General features: G+C 42.3%; 1 long non-coding RNA gene across 1 annotated transcript; it reads left to right on the top strand.

The window, feature by feature from the left end:
- The first annotated feature begins 985 nt into the window (after positions 1-985).
- LOC136358513 (uncharacterized) lies at positions 986-6598 on the top strand. Its single transcript, XR_010743136.1, has 3 exons — positions 986-1114; positions 2522-2745; positions 5287-6598. It is a non-coding gene; the product is annotated as an uncharacterized lncRNA (long non-coding RNA).
- The last annotated feature ends 1420 nt before the right edge of the window (positions 6599-8018 follow it).

The raw sequence follows: 8018 nt of genomic DNA, 5'->3' as shown, positions 1-8018 counted from the left end.
GAGGTGCTATTACCAACTATATGCTTCTAATTTAACTTCTCATGCCGTATTACAGTAGCCTGAAGCAATTTTAGGTGTTGGGTTTGTGAGAAAAGCCCAGTGTTGGTGTTTATCAGATGACCTTTTAAAGGGTAATGTGGGGGTTATCCATTGGCATGATTAAGACCATATGTAGGTGACTTTTCCCAGGCATTTCTTCCCGCTTTTCAAAATCCCATCTATTTTTACCCAAATTCAGCCAGGTACCTTTCATCTCTGGTATGTTCATGGGCATGACAAAATGAGACTGAAGCAAAGCATTTACTCCTTTGGAATAATGTCTATCTAGAAAATCAGGAAAATTTTCATGCACTAATATCTAGCGTCAACACAAGGTTGTTGTTGATCAACTCCAACTTCCTTTTAATTTTCACTCCTTCAGATATTTACAGCAATGTTCCTTTCCCTCCTCTGCTGAATTGTCCCTTTTTACAAAGACCTCTTGAAAGACTGTGGAGAAGTGATTTTCTCTGTGAGATTCAGCTTTTAGTGACCTTGCAGGGACATCCTGCTATGAAGCTGCTGAGAGACAGGGATTTGAAGAATCCATTATCTGTGTCACAAACAAGGACAGAGAACAAATCTCCCTTGATGTTTTGCCTGTGAGAATATAATTTTTGCCATTTTGGAAGCTCAGTATTTTCCTCATGGCTCATTGTCTCATTAGAGACCAGTTGCCAATGTTTCCTGCAAGCCTTTGAAAATATATTATTAACATGTATTGTGGTTTTTTTCTTTTTTTGTGGTTGTTTTCTGGGGTTTTTTTTTTGGTTTGTTGTTATTGTTGTTGTTGCTTTTTGTCAGACTGAAGATCTTTCTGGTGCTGGGTGTCAGCACCATCAGCTGGGGATTGCTTGAAGAGATGTTATGGTAAGATTGACTGCAAAGCACAGGTGGAGCTATAAAGGTGAATATGGTGATTAGATGTGAGCCAGGGAAGTGGGTGATGAGGCAGGAATTCACAGGAACTACAAACCCTCTTAGGGGAGGAAATAGGGCAAACACCTTGTGAAGACTTTAGGTTTATAAACTACACTTAAAAGGACTTTTTCAATGGATTGGGACTTTGGTTCATGTAAGTAGTTTTTATCACTCAGTATTTTGAGATAAAGTTACGGCCTGGACTGTCTAAAATAAATGCATCTTGGAGCAGTTCAGTATTGAGAAGCTGGTGATATTTCATGTTTTTCTGCCCCAAATTTGTAGTTTATTATTGGGAAGTATTAATTGCTCCTCTGCCACCAACCATCCTAGTGCTGAGACATGCTTAGGAGATAGAGGTGAGAAAAAAACTCCAAACCCCAAAATTATGTATGTGTTGCCTTCAGAAAGAAATTAGGAGAGAGGTAGATGTGATATCATAAAAGGTACTAATAAGAGAGAAAATAATATTTGTTCCTGCTGATGTATTAAAGGGCCTTTTAATTAAAGACCTGCAGGCCTGGGGTTGTTCATGGCTTGACTGTTCCAGAGGACTGGGAATCTTTCAGGTTTTGAAAGGGTTTGTGCAAATGCAATAACCACGGAGGCCAGCAATCAGATTTTGCCTTTTCCATGGTACTTACAGTAGCTCCTTATCGGGGAAAGCATTGCACAAAGGTTGGGGCTTTGCTGGAGAATACTCATGGGTCTCTCCTCAGCCCAAATGCATGAATTGTGTTCAAATAGCCTGGGAATAGCTTGTCCATAAATTCTAGTAATAACAGCCATGGATATTATCTCGCCAGTTGTGCTTCCCTCCCTGCTTGTGCTCCCCAGGAGTTTGCAAAAGCTATCACCATAAAATTCAGGGTGGGATTTATCATGGGAAATTGGGCTCCTTAATGTGAAAGAAGGCTTTGAAAAAACTCAGCCTTAGCAAACAGCAGATAATAATAATGATAACAATAATAGAGATAAGCCAATTCATATCTCCCCACCCAAAATATTTATCTAATGAATTAGTTAATTGTATTTTGTTTTCTGATGGATGGGTTGGTAGCCTTTTGCTTTGCAACAGACCCAGAGGAGCTCTTGTGCAGCCTGATGCCAAGAATATGTGTTATTTCATATTCTGTTATTTGTTTTGGGTTTAAGGTGGTGAGAGGAAATTCCCCAGCAATCAGCCCTAAGTGGTTTTGCAGTGAGCTAGTTTTCAGTGCTTGAACATCACTCAGTAGAGGAGGGGGGAAAGAAAAAAAAAAAATCCCTTTATCTGCTTCTTGTAATTTAAAAATTTGCCATCTATCTAGAGAAAAACATTTTTTTAAAAAACCTCAACAAAAACAAGCAAGCCCGAACATTTGAGTGTACCCAAATTAATTCTGGTGTCATTTCATCTGCCTAATTGGGCCTAAAAATAGCCTGTGGGAAGGAGGACCAGCAGCCTTGAGTGTCTGAAGCAATTTGTATCAATTATTTCCCAACGTACCAGTCGCGAGTGAAAGCCCTTGCCTGAGTGCCTCCATTAGCCAGGTGTCAGGGCTCTGTGTTTTCATCCCAGGCTTTTCCTTGGGAACAGCCTCTGCCTGCGCCAAAAAGCACCAAGGAGCAACTGGAGCCTTGGCAGGACCAGGAGAGTGCCCAGAGCAGCTCTGAGCAGAGTGAGTGCCTTCACTGCTCTGTCATCACCAGCCCCTGAGAGCAATCACCACCCACCAACAGTTCCTTCAGATAAGGCCGAGCCAGCTGGGAGAAGAAAGCCTTTGATATTCCCTGCCTTGCTGAGTAAGTATGCCATAACAATAATACTTTGAACTTTTACAGCACCTTTTCATACCAGGGGCTGAGTGCTCCACAAACATTCATTCCCCAAGCTTCGTACCACCCATTAGAGGAAATATTTTTTTCTTTCTTTCTTTTTTTTTTTTTCCATTGTACCACTTTCTCAGGCCAGGCCTTCCAAAGAGCTCAACACCCATTTCGCCAGCACTGGAGAAATTATTTCCTTTGTGTTGCCACTTTGGCCAGTATCAGTAATATTTATCCAGCTCCTGCCCCAAAATGCTTACAGCTAAACTTCTTGAGGTCTGCAAAAACTGAGCTAAAAATCTTGTGAACTGCTTTGTCTCCTGCTTATAACCCTCAGAGCACCCTGATGAGAACTTTTTTTGAGAAAGCAAAATTCCATCAACCCTCCACCCAGTTTTACTCAGACCCTTCTGTTGCCTGTAGCCAGATTTCTTTTTTAGCTGATGTAAAACCTTACATGAAAAGTAGATACATTTGTTTTGTTCATCAGAAGTATTTTCTGTAGTGCTCTTCTGTTTGGAAACAGAGCAAGAGCATACTTGTCTCAGACACAGACATACCATAGATAAATAACAAGAGAGATGCTACATCCCAGATAGGCATTGTATTGTGCTTTGCTACAGCAGGCAACAGGATTAAACTTTGATTTTCATCTCCTGTCTGCATTCTCAGTGAGAAAATACAGCCAAGGCCAATTTTGTAGTTGATCTATCTCTATGGAAAGTTGATTTGAAAGTGGTGCCAAATGCTAGTGAAGAATCACAGCTCAGGTTTTCACAGTGACAATAACAGAGTCTTGCAGGGAGGGTGAGCTAAGAGTGCACTCTGCAGCCCAGAGGAAAATATAGGTGCCTTCCAGTCACTGGTCCATTTGGGGAGTGCACAAATTTGATTTTCTGAAAGGGAAATGAAACCTGTACAAACACCCACAGTGTTCATTCCTGCCCTTCATCTGGCCAGAGCATCTGAAGGGTAGAGCCTTGACATGGGATACAGCATCTGAGTCCTGCTCCAAAGCTGAACAACCCTCTGATGCCTTCAGCTCTTTTTTTCCCCTGATGCAACTGAAAATCAATAAATCCCCTCTAATCTGTTTAATTATGGGGCAAAGGAACTATGCTGGCTGGAAACACAGCTATCAGCTTATTCCTCTTCCTGAAGTATGCCAAAGTCTTTGGTCATTCAAATCCCATGAATCTGAGGCAGATAATTCATACACTTGTTGCAGTGACCCTGATCGCTGAAAATAGAAATGTAAACTTCAGACATAGGGTTGCTTATCCAAGCCAAGCTTCTAAACTTTTGAGATTTGCCCATCACAAATCATAAATGCAAAGTGGGAAAAAGGGGGAAATTTGGAGTGATAGAGCCTAGCTAAAAGCTATCAAATATATCATCTGTTCAAGTAAGGCTGGAATAACATGGAAATGGGATATAGCCTGATGATTGGTTGAACTTCCTTTAACATGTGCCCCTGGGAAAAGAGAGAGGCACTAAAGCCTAAATGTGGAAAAAAAGAGACAGACAGGCAGAAGAAGCAGAACTGTTTGAGCAGCCTTTGAACTGCAGGAAAGATGTGCCCCTCACATCACTTTCTTAACTTTCCCTGCGATTCCACAGCTGTGTTTCTCACGGCTCGTGTCTGAGGTGGCTGGGCACATAAGAATAACACTGACAAGGGGGTGCAGGGAAGGTGCTAATCTTTTGCCATGTGTGTAGGTATGTAATCACTTAGCAGATAATCTCAGCCTCTGTAAAAACAGACGGTCATTCTAAAACAGAGACCAAACTTGCTGCTGCCGGGAAGCTCTGATCAGTTTATAATTTAGCTTTTAGCTCTCAGAAAGTCTTCATCATTAAGGTGAAAGATTTGTGTAAATCAGAATAGCCCAAAGTTCCTTGTATCCCAGAGCATCAGTGTCCTTTGACTGAGCTTCTCTGTCACTGCCACCACAGGGTGACTGTCTTCTCTCTGCACAGGCACTGCATCCATAAGGCAGCAGAAGGTGAATGATGGAAATCAGGAAATCAATCTGCCTCCCATTAGCGGGATGAATAGAAGTGTTCTGGGGAGAGGGATCGATGAGGGGCTGAGGAGATGTGGTAAGAACTGGTTAAAAGAGGGATTGAAGAAGGATGTTAATACTTTTTTTTTTTTCTGATAGTTCGGAATAAGCTTTGGCAGACTTTTGGATAATGGTGTCTCAAGTGAACAGTGTCACGTACGCTCCCAGTATAAACACTGCTCGACAGAACGAGCTCAGGGGAGATGTTTTCTGTGCAGGTGCCTTTATGTTTTTAGAGATTTCAGAGAGTTTTAAAATAAGAACCACACATTTTCCTATCACGAGCACGGGTGTTTGTAGTTGCACTGGAACTGAGGCGCTGAATGCACACAAATATTCTGTAGGCATAAGATACGTGTGCGTTTATGTTTGCCTGTGCTCAGGCACACACAGGCCCACACAAATAGCAGGAGAGCCACTTATACATATTTATTTCCCTTTTTCCTACTAGGTAGCATATTCATTGCTGGTTTTGTAGGCCAAATTACTCCCAAGGAGGAAAAAAGAGGTTTGCCTATGAGCAGAAATAGAGATGAGGAAATGTTTCACTCTGGACGCAGTGAGAAGTGTGGTATTGGCGCAGTTCTGGAACAGGCAGTGTGGACACAAGAAGAGGTTTTTTTCCCAGGCCTGAGCACCTTGCATTTCTCACAACACAAATATGGCATTGCTGCTTCTGGGACTGAGGCCAGCTCATTGCAATGCAGCACTCCAGAGGGAGGCAAGGCAATTTGCCACGACACCTTTTCCATCTTGCTGCCTTGCTGCAGTTACAGATGGCCAACATTTGTGTCTTAAACATTTATCCTGCAAAATAGAGACTTCTGTATAAAAAGTATTTGGTGCACCAAAATATTTCCCTTAAATTTAAATTTTCATCTTGTTTCGGTCTCCGGAAAACATTTTGAAATTTCAGATGTTGTTTTTCCTTCTTTTTGTCACCTTCCTTCTGTCTCACACTCTGTTTTCTGAACGCAGTAGATATTTGCCAAGGTTGAAGGATTCAGTAGGAGGGTCATTTTCTCCTTTTTGTTCCCACTTATTTTATTATTTTTCCAGTTACTTCAGGCTTTGTCTATATTAATAGTGTAGTGTATTAAAAGTTTGGCTAGCACAGGATCTCAGCCTCCTATAACACCTCTCAGTGAAATAAGTACAAGATAAAGGATTATATTAGAATAATCTTTTTTTCTCCTTTACTTGAAGCCTGTAAAATTACCAAATAGATGTAAAAATACAGAAGCATTTCTTAAAATTTTGACATTGAGGTTTTTCATGCAGTAAGTGGCAGATGGAAAGTATTACCGGGAAAGAAACAGAAGTGAGAAATTTTACAAATATTTTGGGTGAAGGAATACAATTTGTCTCAATTTGAACTCTGAAATACAAACAACTTCAAAATTAAATGAGTATTTAGAAAACTCCACTTCTTGTCTCTGTGCCTTGTACATGCAAGTTGAGGGTAGGGTCTTGATGGGCTTTGACTGAAAAGCAGCACTTCAAGTTCACAAGACACCAAGAAACCTCATCTCTTCACACTTGGGTTTCTTCCCAAAATCAGACTAAAATGAGGAGCTTTCAAACTCCTGGTGAGCTGGAATTTCTGAGAATATTTTCTTCTGAATACAGCAGAACATGTTGCTCCTAAAACAAAGCCTGTCTGCTCAGAGCTCCAGAATCCTGGGCCTGCAGCAATCCTCAAGGAATCAAGATGTACATGTTTTCCTGCTGAGTGTATTTGAGGTATCTCCAGTTTATTTTTGACAGGACTTGTTGCCAGGCTCAGTGTCAGCCTCTAGAAATCGAGGTGAGATTCTTCAGCACAGTGAATCTGTATTTTACATCTTAACTTGGCTTTCTCAAGAAACACCCTGCAGTGGGTGGACTTTGCACCTCTCAGGTTCAGGTAGCCAAGATTTTGTTTAAAGGTTGTGTTAGAGGTTTGGACTGATTTCAAGGCTCACCCTGAATCCTACATATGTCTCATGCTTTTTGCCTGTGGATCCAGAGTTCTGCAGTGACCCAAGCTGGTTCAGGTCCTGCAGAGGTACTACGTGAAAAGGGATGGGTTCTGCATGTCCTTCCAAGAGGTTTGTAGTATTAAGGAGAGTCTTGTTTCAAGGAAGAGAATATACAGGGATGATAAATAATTACTCTCACAAAGTATAAATGAGGAGTTTATTCCCATGCAAAGAAGTGGATCAGCTGTTTCCCTAGGAAAGGTCAGGGGTTTAGGTGTGTCTTCCTATGACACCCACGGGTGAAGCTCTTTGGATGCAGTTCTAGAAAGCTGCTGTTGCATTTTTGAACATCTGAATGATGGTGAGAACACCACGTGTATGAGGTGGCTAATGGCCACTGCTGCCAGGATTTTTTTAATTCGTGGCTGTTATCACAGGTTGATGGGCCACCCATGCGAAGACGGGAAAGGCCTCCAGGGCTCTGGCTCTGCCCCCCAGGGGCAGCAGGGCTGGGGTGAGGAGCACAGGGTGGTCACTCTGGTTATCCCTCCGGGAGCGGGAATGGAGGCGGCAGCTTCGCCGCAGAGCAACGCGGGAGGAAACGCAGAACAATCGGCAGGGAAATCCAACCCAAAATAACGAGCTGGCCTTCACAAAAAGGAAAGGTCACTGTTTGAAAGCCGCTATTTGAGAGCTGGGAGGGGTTAAAAAAGAGTGAGGGGAGGCGACTCAATGCCTCTGTGGTTCCAAAGAATTCCTTTTTTTATAAGGAAAACAATGCGGGAGAACAATGTGGGCACTTGCAGCGCTTTCGAGGCAGTAGATTTCTTCTTTTTTTTTTTTTTTCCTTATAGAAAATAAATTGGAACTGCTTCCAAAAACAAGAGGCACTGGCCACAGAAGAAAGCGGGAGCTTTTGTGGTGATTTAAAAATAACCAAAAGGAAAGGAGCTGCGCTGGCAAAGCGCTCCGTGTTCTCAGCACTGCGCGGAAAACACGGTGCAGCCTCAGCGTTGGAGGAAGGCAAAGGCTACCAGAGCAGATTGGGAGACAGAATGTGGCAAACCTCAGCTCTGCCAGGTTTTGTTTTGGAAGCCAGCGTTTGATGATGGCTTACCTCATGATGGGAATCGGATTGCAGGCTTTGCCAGCTCTTTACCCAAACATCTAAAATCTTTCAAAACATTTTTTTTTTTTTTTCCTCCAGCGGACCAGTTTATTC

Source organism: Sylvia atricapilla, chromosome 3, assembly GCF_009819655.1.
Source record: "Sylvia atricapilla isolate bSylAtr1 chromosome 3, bSylAtr1.pri, whole genome shotgun sequence".
NCBI lineage: Eukaryota > Metazoa > Chordata > Aves > Passeriformes > Sylviidae > Sylvia > Sylvia atricapilla.
Note: the sequence above shows the minus strand (reverse complement) of the source record. Positions and strands in the feature narration are given on the sequence as shown.